This window comes from Kogia breviceps, chromosome 4 (assembly GCF_026419965.1).
Source record: "Kogia breviceps isolate mKogBre1 chromosome 4, mKogBre1 haplotype 1, whole genome shotgun sequence".
Classification (NCBI taxonomy): Eukaryota; Metazoa; Chordata; class Mammalia; order Artiodactyla; family Physeteridae; genus Kogia; species Kogia breviceps.
This window is the reverse complement of record NC_081313.1, coordinates 62,931,809-62,946,615: the sequence shown is the minus strand read 5'-3', so window position 1 is coordinate 62,946,615 and position 14,807 is coordinate 62,931,809. Positions and strand designations below refer to the sequence as shown.

At 40.1% G+C, this 14,807-nt stretch overlaps 1 protein-coding gene across 4 annotated transcripts in view; it reads right to left on the bottom strand.

Moving 5' to 3' along the window:
• Positions 1–14,807, bottom strand: part of CMYA5 (cardiomyopathy associated 5) — a 104,417-nt gene that overhangs the window by 75,044 nt on the left and 14,566 nt on the right. The window contains exon 2 of one of the 4 annotated variants that reach the window (XM_067031202.1): positions 11,613–11,723. The exons of the other annotated variants lie outside the window; for them this stretch is intronic. The gene's annotated coding sequence lies outside the window, so the exon portion shown is untranslated. The remainder of the gene's footprint in view (positions 1–11,612; positions 11,724–14,807) is intronic. 4 annotated transcript variants of the gene reach the window in all.

The following is a 14,807-nucleotide window of genomic DNA, read 5'->3' as shown; positions in this document are numbered from 1 at the left end:
GCCGCTGATCCTGCATGTCTGGAGCCTGTGCTCTGCAGTGGGAGAGGCCACAGCAACGAGAGGCCCGCATACTACAAAACAACAACAACAACAACAACACGGAGCAGGAGGAATCAGACTCCCTGATTTCAGACTATACTACAAAGCTACAGTAATCAAGACAATATGGTACTGGCACAAAAACAGAAACATAGATCAATGGAACAAGATAGAAAGCCCAGAGTTAAACCCACGCACCTATGGTCAACTAATCTATGACAAAGGAGGCAAGGATATACAATGGAGAAAAGACAGCCTGTTCAATAAGTGGTGCTGGGAAAACTGGACAGCTACATGTAAAAGAATGAAATTAGAACACTCCCTAACACCATACACAAAAATAAACTCAAAATGGATTAAAGACCTAAATGTAAGACTGAACACTATAAAACTCTTAGAGGAAAACATAAGAAGAACACTCTTTGAAGTAAATCACAGCAAGGTCTTTTTGGTCCTCCTCCTAGAGTAATGGAAATAAAAAGAAAAATAAACAAATGGAACCTAATGAAATTTAAAAGCTTTTGCACAGCAAAGGAAACCATAAACAAGATGAAAAGACAACCCTCAGAATGGGAGAAAATATTTGCAAACGAATCAACAGACAAAGGATTAATCTCCAAAACATACAAACAGCTCATGCAGCTCAATATGAAAAAAACAAATAACCCAATCCAAAAATGGGCAGAAGACCTAAACAGACATTTCTCCAAAGAAGACATACAGATGGCCAAGAAGCACATCAAAAGCTGCTCAACAGCACTAATTATTAGAGAAATGTAAATCAAAACTACAATGAGGTATCATTTCACACTGGTTAGGATGGGCATCATCAGAAAATCTACAAATGCTGGAGAGGGTGTGGAGAAAAGGGAACCCTCTTACACTGTTGGTGGGAATGAAAATGGATCCAGCCACTATAGAGGTTCATTAATAAACTAAAAATAGAATTACCATATGACCCAGCAATCCCACTACTGGCCATATACCCAGAGAAAACCATAATTCAAAATGACAAGTGCACCCCAATGTTCATTGCAGCACTATTTATAATAGCCAGGTCATGGATGCAACTTCGTGCCCACTGATAGACAAATGGATAAAGAAGATGTGGTAGATATATACAGTGAAATATTACTTAGCCCTAAAAAGGAACAAAATTGGGTCATTTGTTGAGATGTGGATGGATCTAGAGACTGTCATACAGAGTGAAGTAAGTCAGAAAGAAAAACAAATATCGTATATTAACACATATGTATGTGGAACCTAGAAAAATGGTACAGATGAACCGGTTTGTGGGGTAGAAATTGAGACACAGATGTAGAGAACAAACATTTGGACACCAAGCGGGGAAAGTGGCGGGGTGGTGGGGATGGGAGTGTGATGAATTGGGCGATTGGGATTGACATGTATACAATGATGTGTATAAAATTGATGACTGATAAGAACCTGCTCTATAAAAAAATTAATTAAATAAAATTCAAAAAAACCATGTCATTCCACTGTTTTCTACTTCCATTGTTTCACCTAAATCAGCCGTTAGTGTGTTGTTGCTTTCCTGAAGGTAATCTGAGTTGTTTCCCCATCACCACCCCCCAGCTGTTTTTAGGATCTTGTTGTTTTCAAAAATTTTACTAATATGTGCTTAGGAATCTTACCCTGCTTGGAGTTTGTATGGCTTCTTCAATCTACACATTGATGCCTTTCATCACTTTTGAGAAATTCTCAGTCATACTCTGTTGAAATATTACTTCTGTCCCATTTTTCTCTTCTCTTGTTCTGAGATTCTCATTTTTCATAAATTAGAACTTCTCACAGTGTCTTATCTGTGCTTCATTTGATGTTTCTTCCAATCTATCATCCGGTACACTAATTTTCTTTTCAACTGTGTCTAAACTGCTACTAAAATCATCAAATATGTTACTTTTTGTTATTGTATTATTTTCAGTTCTAGGATTTCTATTCTACTAATTGTTTCCAGTTCTCTGACAGTTCTCAATCTTGCCTTTTATATCCATGTCCCTACAAATAACTTAAGCATTACATAAGCACAATCCCCCTCCAGGAGCCCTTTCCTTTCCGTAACAGTCCAGCTGTGCCCTAATAAGTATGACTCTTTGTGAGATAAGAACTTGAAGGAATTGTGTGCTATGCTATTTCTTCATTTTTAAACTTCCCCTTAAATAAGCCCTATATTTGCATTGTGTGACATAGTAGTGTGTATATGTCCATGCCCCTTTGTTATAGTAAGGCTGGAATGTGATAACTCCTTAATGGTGTTTTGGCATGCTTTCTGATAATATCCTTATATCCCACTGTTAAATTGCCATTATATTTTCTAAATTTATTTTGAGTTGTACTAGTATAAATCATTTCTCAAAAGATGAATTTCGTTAAATGTGCTGGAAAAATCTAACTTCTGAAGTTCCAAAATGGAGGATAAAGTCCTGGAATATGATCATGTCAAAAAGTCCCTGCTTCCTGTTTAAGCACTTTCACTTTAGCTGAAACTGAAACTAGTAACTTGTTGAAAATTAAGTAATTGATCATGAATGGAAAGAGCCTTGTGGGTTTTTTTGTTGGTTGTTTTTTTTTTTTTTTGTGGTACGCGGGCCTCTCACTGCTGTGGCCTCTCCCGTTGCGGAGCACAGCCTCCGGACGCGCAGGCTCGGCGGCCATGGCTCACAGGCCCAGCCTTTCTGCGGCATGTGGGATCTTCCCGGTCCGGGGCATGAACCCGTGTCCCCTGTATCGGCAGGCGGACTCCCAACCACTGCGCCACCAGGGAAGCCCACCTTGTGGTTTTATAATATTTCTTATTTTATAAGTAAGGGAACCAAAGAAAGGTAATACATATATATCCAAATTGAAATTTTTAAAGAAAATGGCTACCAAAGAGGAGCTACCAAAATAATAATTTCCCTTATTTTACCATCATCTTTGTTTCGAATTGGCACTTTGATTTTTTACTTAAAGGAAAAAAAAAAAACTATACTTCTAAAGAAGTGAAGCAGGTCCTCAAACTATTTTTATATGAAAACTAAGATTCATAACTATTACATGTTATTTTAGGCTAACTCTGTATTTCAGGAACTGATAGTCCTGTCCTCTGCTAGCAGTTAAAGTGACATTAAAGTTCCTTATAGGAATATAACTACGAACAATACCTTAGCTTTTTATGCTGTCTTATTCTACTCTCAAGCAACCACAGTGCACTCATGGGAAGTATATCAAACAAAAGAAGGTAATGGGTAGAATTTTTTCCTACTATATGTGCCAAAATGTGTTTAGTATCTATTATAACACAGCAATGAAGTCATATATAATCTTGCTTATGTTGCAAACTTTGAAAACATGTTTTTAAAGCATAAAATGCTAAGCAAGCTTGTGATCTTATAATATGATTTGTTAGTATTTTATGTGGGCCCTAAAAAAAGAACCAAGAGGTCTTAAAAGCATAATCACTAATTCTACAATTAATATTTCACCAAGAATTAATTGAATAACCATGTCCTTCATAGAAAATTAATCATATGCATTGCTGAAAAAAAGTAATATAAAATAGCTTGGGTTAAAAGGAGCTTATAAGCCATTAGAGAGTTAAGAAAAAAAACATGAAACTATGAATGAAAAAATATTATACGTATTATCGTGCCCTAATATAAAGTGCTCATTTTGTGGGTATAATAAAGACCACTCAAGTTCATTGTGGATGAGAAGAATAAGCATCTTATTGACACAGTGACCAGACATTTCATAAGCCTGGAAGTTAGGGCCCCATTCTATTTGAAACCCAGTTATCTTTCTAGCTTTACCTTCTGCTCTTCCCTTTCATGAATCCTGTGCTCCAGCCAAACATTGGCCATACCCCTCATGTTTTGCTTACATACTTCTCTTCACTAGGAATGAATCATCTCTGCACATTCTAACTTTACAGCCTTCAGAGACCAGCTCATATATTAACTTCTCCATGTAGCTGTCAGTGACTCTTCAAGCCCAAAGTAATTTTCTTCCTCTGAAATTCTAGAATCCTCATGTAATCTTCTCCTATGCCATTTACCACCATACATTAGAGTTATTTTGTCATATATCTTAGCTACTCTACAAGGCTGTAAACTACCTGTGAGCAGCGTTCATATCTTTTAGCGCTTCTTTTAGGGGCTTTCCTCTTGCGAAGTCTTTCCAAAACATTCACCTTCATTTTCAGAGGAACAACTCTTTTACTTTTGCACTCATTTCATCAGCTTTGGTAATATTTAATTATATCATGTAATAACAAGTGCAACCAGGATAAGAAGGTTTAGAATAATCACAACTGACCCTTAGTAAAAATGCAACTCAAAATGATGGGTATTATTAGATAGGAGCCTGCTATGAGGAGTGGTTAACTTGCCTTAGGCATCAGTCTGTTTTACAGAGAAAATGGGGGGCTTTGGTTACACCAGCCAATTAAGTTTAGTGGAAAGTAATTTTAAAAAGCTTATATTCCTTTCTCTTTCATTTCTAGTTCCCATTCATTAGCATTTATACCCATAAAATTTCTGTTTCAGATAATTGCAAAACTATGAAACTTCAACCATCATTGACTTTCAACTGATTTCACATTGAAGCCCAAGGTCAATATTCATTCATCCAACAAGTAGTTATTGAGCTCCAGTTATGTACTAAGTACTATGTTAGACATGATTTTTTACATCAAGACAGCCATTTGCTGCAAATTTTCTAGAAGATCTTTACAGTCACTTTAGATTAACCAATTTGGTCTGAACTATAGATTTATGGTAGAACTGTAAATTAACTTTTCCTTATTTTGTTCTTTTGAAATCTAAGGTGATTTCAATGTTGCCACTAGAGGCAGCTCAACAGTAAAGCAAATTGGGTGCTTGCCTCAGCCCTCACCTGTATAAGAGCATCACTAGATACAGTCAGCATTCTCCCAGCCTAGCTTGAGAACACTCTGTGTGAACAGTTTCCTGATTCACCCATACAAGGGTGTATGAAGGAACTCCATTCACATCTTTTTAGCCTTTTTAAAGGACTTTTTAAACCTGTAAAATATTTTAAAATACATGATAGCAATTAGTTTAAAATTATTAGCTGGGACATTAATTTCTCATTCCAGGTGTTTCTTTCCATGTGGAAGGACATCTATTAGTGTAACACTCCTTCCTGGCTAGCTTCCCTCTATCTCTTCCCATTCTACTCTGTTCCTTCTACTGTTAAGTACACAGGTATGTTCTCATGTGGAGAGGCCTGTAGGTCTTCAGAGATCATGACTGGGTATATAAATCTCTCTGTTTCTGAGATTTGGTATGAGAAAGCACATTGTGGTCCTATACCTTAGCCACATTCTTTGATATTAGGTTTATCAGTAATAATTGATGTTTTGATCTCTATCTGCTATTCCTTTATCTATCAATTGTTTCAGAACTTAGTCAGGGAAAAGAGGTAATTATACTTGCCAAAGCCCAATATAAATAAATGGACACACGTACAGCAGTTGGTAAAGCCCAAAGGACATCACTTGACAGCAAGAACAGATATGATAGCTAACCTAAATGCTTGTGATTATCCACCATAAACTGATATGTGGACCAATAAGACCAAGAGAAATTTGCCAGTCAGACTCAGTAATGCCCTGATGACATAGGGGTCTCCTTAACAAACACACAGGCATGTGTCTCTTTATATGCACAAGCTTTAAGAACCTCATAACTACAATGGTTGAAATGATGCTTTATAAGCAACATAGACCAATTTTAAAAGTGTACTGCCCATGGTCAGTGATAAATAATGGTATATCCATGGCAAAAATGTCCATGAGCTGTCAAGAATAAGGGTTGACAATTTGAGTCAGAAAATGCAAAAAAGATAAAAGTTGGTATTCTTAAATGCCTCAGGTTACTTTGGCTTAGGGTCATGCTAGCTCTGAGGCTGATTCTTCTGCCACCAGCTAACAGGAAGAAGGCAACCTGGATTCTAGTGCTTGCTCTGACGCTTACCCACTCTCTGGTTTTCAGCATGTAAACAAAACAAAGTCTATGCTCTCATGTTGCTTAAATTTTATTAGAGGGGAAGACAGAGAATGAATACATGTTGGGTGGTGATAAGTGCTATGAAGAAAATGAAACAGGATAAATGGGATAGAGGGCAACGGTTATGATTTGGGGTGCTATATTACATAAGGTAGTCAAGGAAGAGCTCACAATTAAAGAGATATTTGAGCAGAGATTTGAAGGGAATGAGTATGCAAATATTAGGAGAAAGATCATAGCAAACAATAGTATTAAAGTGGCTGGAGACTGCTTGGCAAACACAAACAGCGAAGATGGCAGTGTATTGGAGTATAATGAGAGAGATAGGTGAGGTCAGAAAAGTAGCCAGGAGCCAGTTCACTTGGGCTTATAGGCCACAGGAAGGGTTTGGATTTCACTCCAAATGAGATGGTAAGCCACTGGACTGTCAGCCCTGCCATCTTCGAGGAGCTCAGAGATTGGCAGCTACTCAGTCTAAGCTGGTTGGGGTTCATTTACCCCCCTGCCCTACCTCTATCAGGAATTTGAATTTTAAGCAGAGTGACTAGAAGGCTGAAAATCCACGGCACTCAGGCCAGATAAGCAGTCCTTCTTGTTCCCTGGACCCCACCCAGCACTCCGCTGGTTCCTGCCTGGTTCTCCAGTCTACCTGTGAGCTCTTTAAAGTTCTTCTAATAGATTCCATTTTCTGTTTGGTATATAAAGAGTTGTTTTTTTGCTCGCTATTAGAGATGGCTATTTTACCACTGCTTATTTCTTGTCTTTGGGGGCTTCCGGATACTCTCCATTTCCCAGCCTCCCTTGAGTTAGGTGTGGCCAGGTGGCAGTCAAGTGATGGAGTTCCAGCCAATGGAAGGTGAGCACTAGTAATGTTTCTAGGCATTTCGAGGCATGGATCGCTAAGATCTCCCAGACATGATCCTCTGTACTTTTTCCCATGCATAGCTTGAAGCATGGCAACCTTAAATGCCACATACTGAAGAGGGTAGAGCCACAACAGCTAAGGTGCCTCATTCACTACTTGGAGGAGGCCTGCCTAATGAGGAATACCTGTATAGGACTTTTAATCAAGCTCAAGAGAAACTTTTATTATATTAAGTTACTGAGATTTGGGTTGCTACAGCAGCTAGGGCTTTTTAAAAAAAAAAAAAGTTTATTTACTTATTTTTGGCTGTGTTGGGTCTTCGTTGCTGCATGTGGGCTTTCTCTGCTTGCAGTGAGCAGGGGCTACTCTTCGTTGCAGGGGGCATGCTTCTCATTGCGGTGGCTTCTCTCGTTGCGGAGCACGGGCTCTAGGCATGTAGGCTTCAGTAGTTGCAGCACATGGGCTCAGTAGTTGTGGCTCAAGGGCTCTAGAGCACAGGCTCAGTAGTTGTGGCACACAGGCTTAGTTGCTCTGAGGCATGTGGGATCTTCCCGGACCAGGGCTCGAACCCACGTCCCCTGCATTGGGAGGCGGATTCTTAACCACTACACCACCAGGCAAGTCCCTAGGGCTATCTTATCTAATACCTTTCATTTAAACCCTAACTAGACCTCTCAGTCATCATTAAACATCTCACTCCAACATTAAACATGTGTACTCCTTGACACAGAAAACATTTTTTGAGATATATATAAATATAATGTTAATTCTGATTACACAAGTAAATGAGAATATTCTTGTTGTAAAAAATTAATCTAACATTGACAGGCAAAATCTCCCATAACTACCACAACCCCCATTTCAGTCCCATAACCAGAGATAATGCAGTTAATCGATATTTTGCAAAATAAAAAACAAAACAAAAACTGAGTCTAGTAAAATAAATAATGGAAATTCCACTTATAAATTCTAACAAGTACTCACCATGTACAAACTAACAGGAATCTAAAAAGAATAAACACAGTGTCAGCCTTCCAGGAGCTTAGAGCTAGCATGTAGGAATATCTGCGAACAGATCATTACAATACAGTGCGACGCATGTGAGAACAGAAAGAATGTGCAAAACGCATCAGACATGGATGTACAGAGATGGAAATTTTTTAAATTTTGGAGTGGATTCAGGCAGGCTGTGTGAATACATGTGTGAAAGGAGGGGTCTGGAATATAATACAGAGTTTTAAAGGCTGATGTAAGGTTTTGCAAGATGCAAATTAATATTCCAGGAGGACCAGGTTGGGGGTGATTCAGGTAAAAGGAACAACATAGGCAAAAGGAGAGGGGTGTGACACCATACGGTATGTCTGGGGGTACTTTGGGGCACCTTCAAAAACGTCTGTAATCTCCTTAAAAATCAAAAGACTCAGTGGCACATATGTTGGTATTAGGTAGATCCTTCCAATGCTACTCCAACCCCAAGCAGATTGGGAAATACCCATCACCCTGTCTCTCCCAGGGCTTTAGAACAGTCCTGATAATTAGTTAATGATGGGCTGCACATATATTTGCTATTAACGACTGAGATAACTTGAGTCATTGAGTGCCTAAGACATGTGCTTGACCTTACAACCAGGACTAGATGAAGAAGTGATCCATTTGAAAGTACAAGGTTTCAAAATAGTGACTATCTTCCTTCTTTCTTACTCCCACCCCTCCCCAACCAAATTATTACATGTGGACCACATGCCTAAGCTTTTCCATTTACTTCAAGTAAGAAATGTCTACCTGCTAGTGGATAAAGGTGTTATATGACCCATAAGAACAGTGAAATTATAGGAGTTACTTATCTGCCCAGAGTTAAAAAGAGTAGTTTGAATTTTGGACTGAGTAATCAATTTATAAATACTTAGGGAATGGACTTCCCTGGTGACACAGTGGTTAAGAATCCGCCTGCCAATGCAGGGGACACGGGTTCGAGCCCTGGTCCGGGAAGATCCCACATGCTGCGGAGCAACTAAGCTCGTCTGCCACAACTACTGAGCCTGCGCTCTAGAGCCCGCGACCCACAACTACTGAGCCCACGTGCCACAACTACTGAAGCCCACGTGCCTAGAGCCCGTGCTCCGCAACAAGAGAAGCCACGACAATAAAGCCCTCACAGTGCAACAAAGAGTAGCCCTCACTCGCCGCAACTAGAGAAAGCCCGTGCACAGCAACGAAGACCCAGCACAGCCAAAAATAAATAAATAAATAAATTTATTTTTAAAAAAAAAATACTTAGGGAGTATCTATCTATTCAGGGCCTGCATGAGCTGGGGGCTATGTCTCAACTGAATAAATTGCAGGCAGACGTCTGAATGCACCAAAGAGAAGTATAAAACTCATCCACTAAAATCTCCACTATCATAGAAAACTAACAGCAAAAGATGCCAGCTCTAGAGAACCAAAATAAATGACCTACGTTCGGTGTGACAGGGCTAGTTCATAGCTTAGTGCCTGCTACAGAGCAAAATGAGGGCAAGTCAATTATTTGTGGTCTTGGGAGCTCCTCGACGGTGGGAGTTCCTCAATGTCACTACCGACATTTTGGGCTACATAAATTCCTTGCTGTGGGAGCTAGCCTTCATGCTCAGTGGCATCCTGACCTCTACCTACCAGATGCTAACAGTACCCTACCCCTAGTTCTGACAACCAAAAATGTGTCCTGGGCTTCCCTGGTGGCGCAGTGGTTGAGAATCCGCCTGCCGATGCAGGAGACACGGGTTCGTGCCCTGGTCCGGGAAGATCCCACATGCCGCGGAGCAACTAAGCCCGTGAGCCATGGCCGCTAGGCCTGTGCGTCCGGAGCCTGTGCTCCACAATGGGAGAGGCCACAACAGTGAGAGGCCCGCATACCGCAAAAAAAAAAAAAAAAAAAAAGTGTCCTCAGAATTATACTAGTTGAGAACCACTGGTATAGATATACCCAAGAGTGAAAGAGCAAATGAATAGATAAATAAGTAAATAAATAAGTAAATAATCAACCACGGGCAACATTAACCTTGGCTGAGGATATAAGGAAAAACCATGGAGGATAAGAACATTCCATGTTCTGGGATTCCCAGCTGAGGAGTTAAATACAGGCTTAGCTCTTTAGCACTAGAATTCTTCAACAGCTACTGAGTATTAGCACAGAACAGAAAGGGCACCCCACCAGCCACTGCTGTCAAATTCCTGTGAAAGTTGAGTGGTGGTTACTAAGAGACAGAGTACTTCATCTGAATAGAATGTGTCAGGCTGGGATCTTTTAAAATAAATCAGTGAGTTGGGACAGACTTCTCCCCTGCTGTTCCACAGGCTTTTTTTTTTTTTTACTACAATTATAATTCCATAAAAGCACAGAGGATTAGGGCCAATTGATCCAAAAAATAGGAGAAATTTGATCAAGTTCCCTCATTTCCTTAGTGACCCTCCTGCAATTTTTCTTAAGTTTGCAACAGAGAAAGAGCCATTAAATTGTGACCTTGAAAATAAAAACAATACATTTAAAAATGAAACTCAGCTCCTCTATTAGATGAAATGGGGGTTTGCCCACATGCTTAGTATATAATGGCAAGTTTTTCTTTTTTTCTGTTGTTTTTTAAAGGAAATAATAGTAATAAAACACAACTAGAGATCCTGCATACTGCAACGAATATCCTGCATGCAGCAACTGAGACCCAGTACAGCCAAATAAATAAATAAATAAATAAATATTAAAACACACACACACACACACACACACACACACACACACACACACACACACACACACACACACACACACCCCAAAGCCTCACTCCAGCAGATACTAGAGAAATGAGCAAGGCTGGGTGAAAATCCTCCCAGCCCTGACGCTTCCAGAGGGAGGACACTTCTGCCTCTGTCAGCAGAGAGGTTTTGGGGCCAGTGGGTTGGCTGTCCTGGGGCTTTCTGGATCAACCTCACAGAGCTGTACCACTGAAGGCACAATGAGGGCACCCTCCAGCTATGGAGAGAACATCGTTGAGAATCTTGTGTGCTACATATAGAGGAGTACTAGATGTACAGGGGAGAGGAGTTAAACCAGAACATTCTGACTGAGTGACAACCACACACCTTCTCTTTAATTCCCAAGTGCTCCTCCAGGGACTTTTGATCTAGTCCCCAAACTAATGCTGCCAATAATCCCTCAAGGAAAATTAATCATAACATTACAGTTACTGACAAATCCTCAGACATTTTTTGCTAGATCAGCTCTGGACAATAACTCATTAACATCATTAACTGTATGGTTTCTGCAAGTGCGGTATTAGGAAGTGTGTTCTTTTGTGCACACATAAAATGTTTAGAAAATTTTCCAATCTCCATTATTTTCTTTATTCTCAAATCAATGATCTATAAAGGTTGTGTGGGACACTTTATCTTTTTAAAAAATGCATTTTTTATTTCCCTCTCCAATGCAGCCTTAATACGGGAGAATTGCAACCTGAAAGATTCATCTCTCAAGAACACAGTTTATAGCCTGGTCATAAAATCTACATTGATAACTAAATTTTGTATCTCTCCTTTTCAACTTTCCAAGAAATTGTCTGGGTATCTTACATTCTTATACTCATTCTACCTTTAGTGGTTATTACACTTAATCAAACTCTGTCATGTTAGGTTGGTGGCAGGGGTACCTGATTCCCGCAAAGTTGAAAGCACATCAGCAGCATCCTGGCTAGAGCCAGCAGGTGAGAAACTCCGGAAGACCTATCTGATAGTCTCCTCATCAGGCTCAAAAAGCACCACTAGGAAGAAACAAGGAATATTTTATCTACAACAAAATGCAGACAGCAAAACCAACACCATAAAAGGAAGTATCTAAAATTCCAGAGGGAAAAAGAAACAAAGATATTAAATAAAATTCCTGTTGATACGTATTCTAAACTCACACAAGAGAATGAAAGTGGAAAATGCAAATCTTAGTATTACAATGAAAACAGTTTTGCCCTTGAGGATGCCCTGAAATGGGCCCACACTTTGAGAACCACTGTCCTACACCTCCTATTTAATGGTTAGCCTAGCCTTCTACCATAGGATATAACACTTTATCCAACACCATGTTGTTGAACATTTAGACTCTTTCCAGGTTTTTGCCATTATAAAAAAAGCTACAACAAACATCCTTAGAGATAGATCTTTCTGCACATTTGTTTCCTTAGAATTAACACCTTAGGAAGTAGAATTTTTTTTTAATTTATTTATTTATTTTTGGCTGTGTTGGGTCTTCGTTTCTGTGAGAGGGCCTTTTCTAGTTTTGGTGAGTGGGGGCCACTCTTCACTGCAGTGTGCGGGCCTCTCTTGTTGCTGAGCACAGGCTCCAGATGCGCAGGCTCAGTAGTTGTGGCTCCACGGCATGTGGGATCTTCCCAGACCAGGGCTTGAACCCATGTCCCCTGCATTGGCAGGCAGATTCTCAACCACTGCACCACCAGGGAAGCCCAGGAAGTAGAATTTGAGAGTCAAAAACAAAGTTATTTTGTCAGGCTTTTTATACACACTGCCAATTTTCCCTCCCGAAATGTTTATTAATTTGCATTCCTATCAGTGGCCTGTGCAAGTACCTTCCATCCTTACCCACATGCCTATCAACACGAGGTACCATGTGGGCCCTGTCCCGAGAGCTGTTTATAGAAAATCGAAATGTGACTGAGCTGGAGGTTAGTGAGCTCTGTCTCTTAGATGAATCACAATAGTTGAGATTTACTGGAATTCTCTGCTTGCAGAGTACTTCTCTGATAATTCTACCAGAGTGTTTATTTACTGCTACTTCGAATTATTACATTAGTATTACCATGTGTTTTCCACTTGACAATAAGTTTCTTGAGACAGAAACCATGCCTCATTATCACAGAATATACCACAGTGCTGAGCCCATGGGACAGAGACTGCACTGGGTAGTAGTGGAAAGAGCACTTTTCACCTCAGTGAGACAGACCTGGGTTTAAATCGTGGCTTCCCACTTACCAGCTGTGCAAGCTTGGGAGAATTACTTCACCTTCCTTCCCTGAGCTTGAAGGTCATCATGGTAACAGGGAGACTAATACTTACTTCATAAGACAGCTGTGTTGAAATGCTGCGTGTAAAATGCATCATACCATACTAGGCAAATAACAAATGTTCCATTTGTTCTCTCCCTTTTCCTTTCCAACGTTGAACTAACCTTGTGAAATCCAAACTCTGAGGATCTACATATTCACTTTGATTTATGAATAAGGCTATAATTAATGAAGACAGAAGGCATCTCTTTAACAATGATTACCTCTGGGAAGTGTAACTAAGCAAAATTGACAAGCATTCTAATTATTCTTCCTTGCATCACTCAATCGTTACTCAGTCTCTTAGTCAGTCAATATCTATGAGTGTGTACCGTGTGTTCCAAAGACAGATTACACCCAGTCCACAAGCAAAAGAGAAATGTAAAATGAAATCCTTTTCAGTGCCAGAATGCTAATTTTCTGATCACACTGAAACCTGAATTCAGAGAGAAGCCATTCAGAAAGTTATGCTGAGAGAGCTGTTCTAATTGTACTTCTCTGAGGCTGCAGGAACATCACCCCAGGCCCTATTCTGGTTCAAAGCTGACACTTATTGCAGTGGGGCTTTCGGACTAGAATATTTTAATGTGACCCTGAAATGTAGGCAAATATGAACAAGAAGGCTTTGACATTTTCTGATAACCCAACCAAGGAAATTAGAGAAAAGACACTAGTGAGATAGGTGCAGTCCAGGTTGAAGTTCACTCCTGGTTTTACCTCAAAATTTAAACAAAGCACAAATCAAGGAGAGTTATCTGTGCATCTGGGAGTACACCCCAACAAAGGTGTAGGGTGAGGAGTGTTCTCTGGGGAATATCATTGCTAGAGATGGCAGTATGAACCCACAAAAATACTCAAGCCAGGGTATTTATACTGAAGGAAGGGAAGGGGAACTGACACTCATTCATGCTCTACTCTGTTCCAGGCACACGTGACTTCCTTGTGCATTCATATTCTTGTTTACCCCACCCCACTGACACCTACATCTTTCAGAGTCTGAGGCTCAAAGAGGTCATGTGGTTCTCAGAGGTATATTCTGGAGAACTGTGCATGCTCAGACTTTAACAACTCCAGGAGAGATGTAAGGAAACCCTGGGACTCTGATGTTTGAGGTCAAACTGAGATTGATCAAGAACTTTTTGCTACCAGCACCTGAATGTTATATGCTAAAGTTGGTGTTAGTTCATCAGAAACTTCTCTTCAGGTCTATAACTCTATGTTCAGTAGACCTTAAAATATTGGCAATGGGAAGGCATGTGGATGGGAAGGATTAGTTCCTTCAGATCTCAGACAGGTTTTAAAAAATATGCTGGTGGCATGTTGTGGTCATGATATACCAATGGCAGCTTTGGGTTCTGATAGTGTGGCTATCGATGTTCAAAAGATTCCTGATGGTGGGGAAAAAAAAGTATTTCTTGAAATGTGGGGCATGACTCCAGCTTTAGGGGGTTCTTTTGACTAGCCCTGAGGAAGGGCACATGTGTAGCCAAGGTCTGTAGGGGAACAAGAATGTTAGAAATGTTAAGAAGAGGTGAGGGACTCATGGTATTAAGAAGCAAATGCCCTCAAGCTAGCTTAAATAGAAGGGATTTATCTTAAGGAAATAGAGATGTCTCATGAAATCCAAGGGCAGGCAGGAGGGGTATCCAGGCCTCACGCAGAAGAGAAAAAAGGAAAACCACCAGGAATCAAGGGATGTGTCTCTGTGTATATGTCTCTCTCTCCTCTAACACAGCTTCCTCTGTTTCTCTTGCACATGGCTCAACACAGCTGCCACCAAATGACACCTTCAGT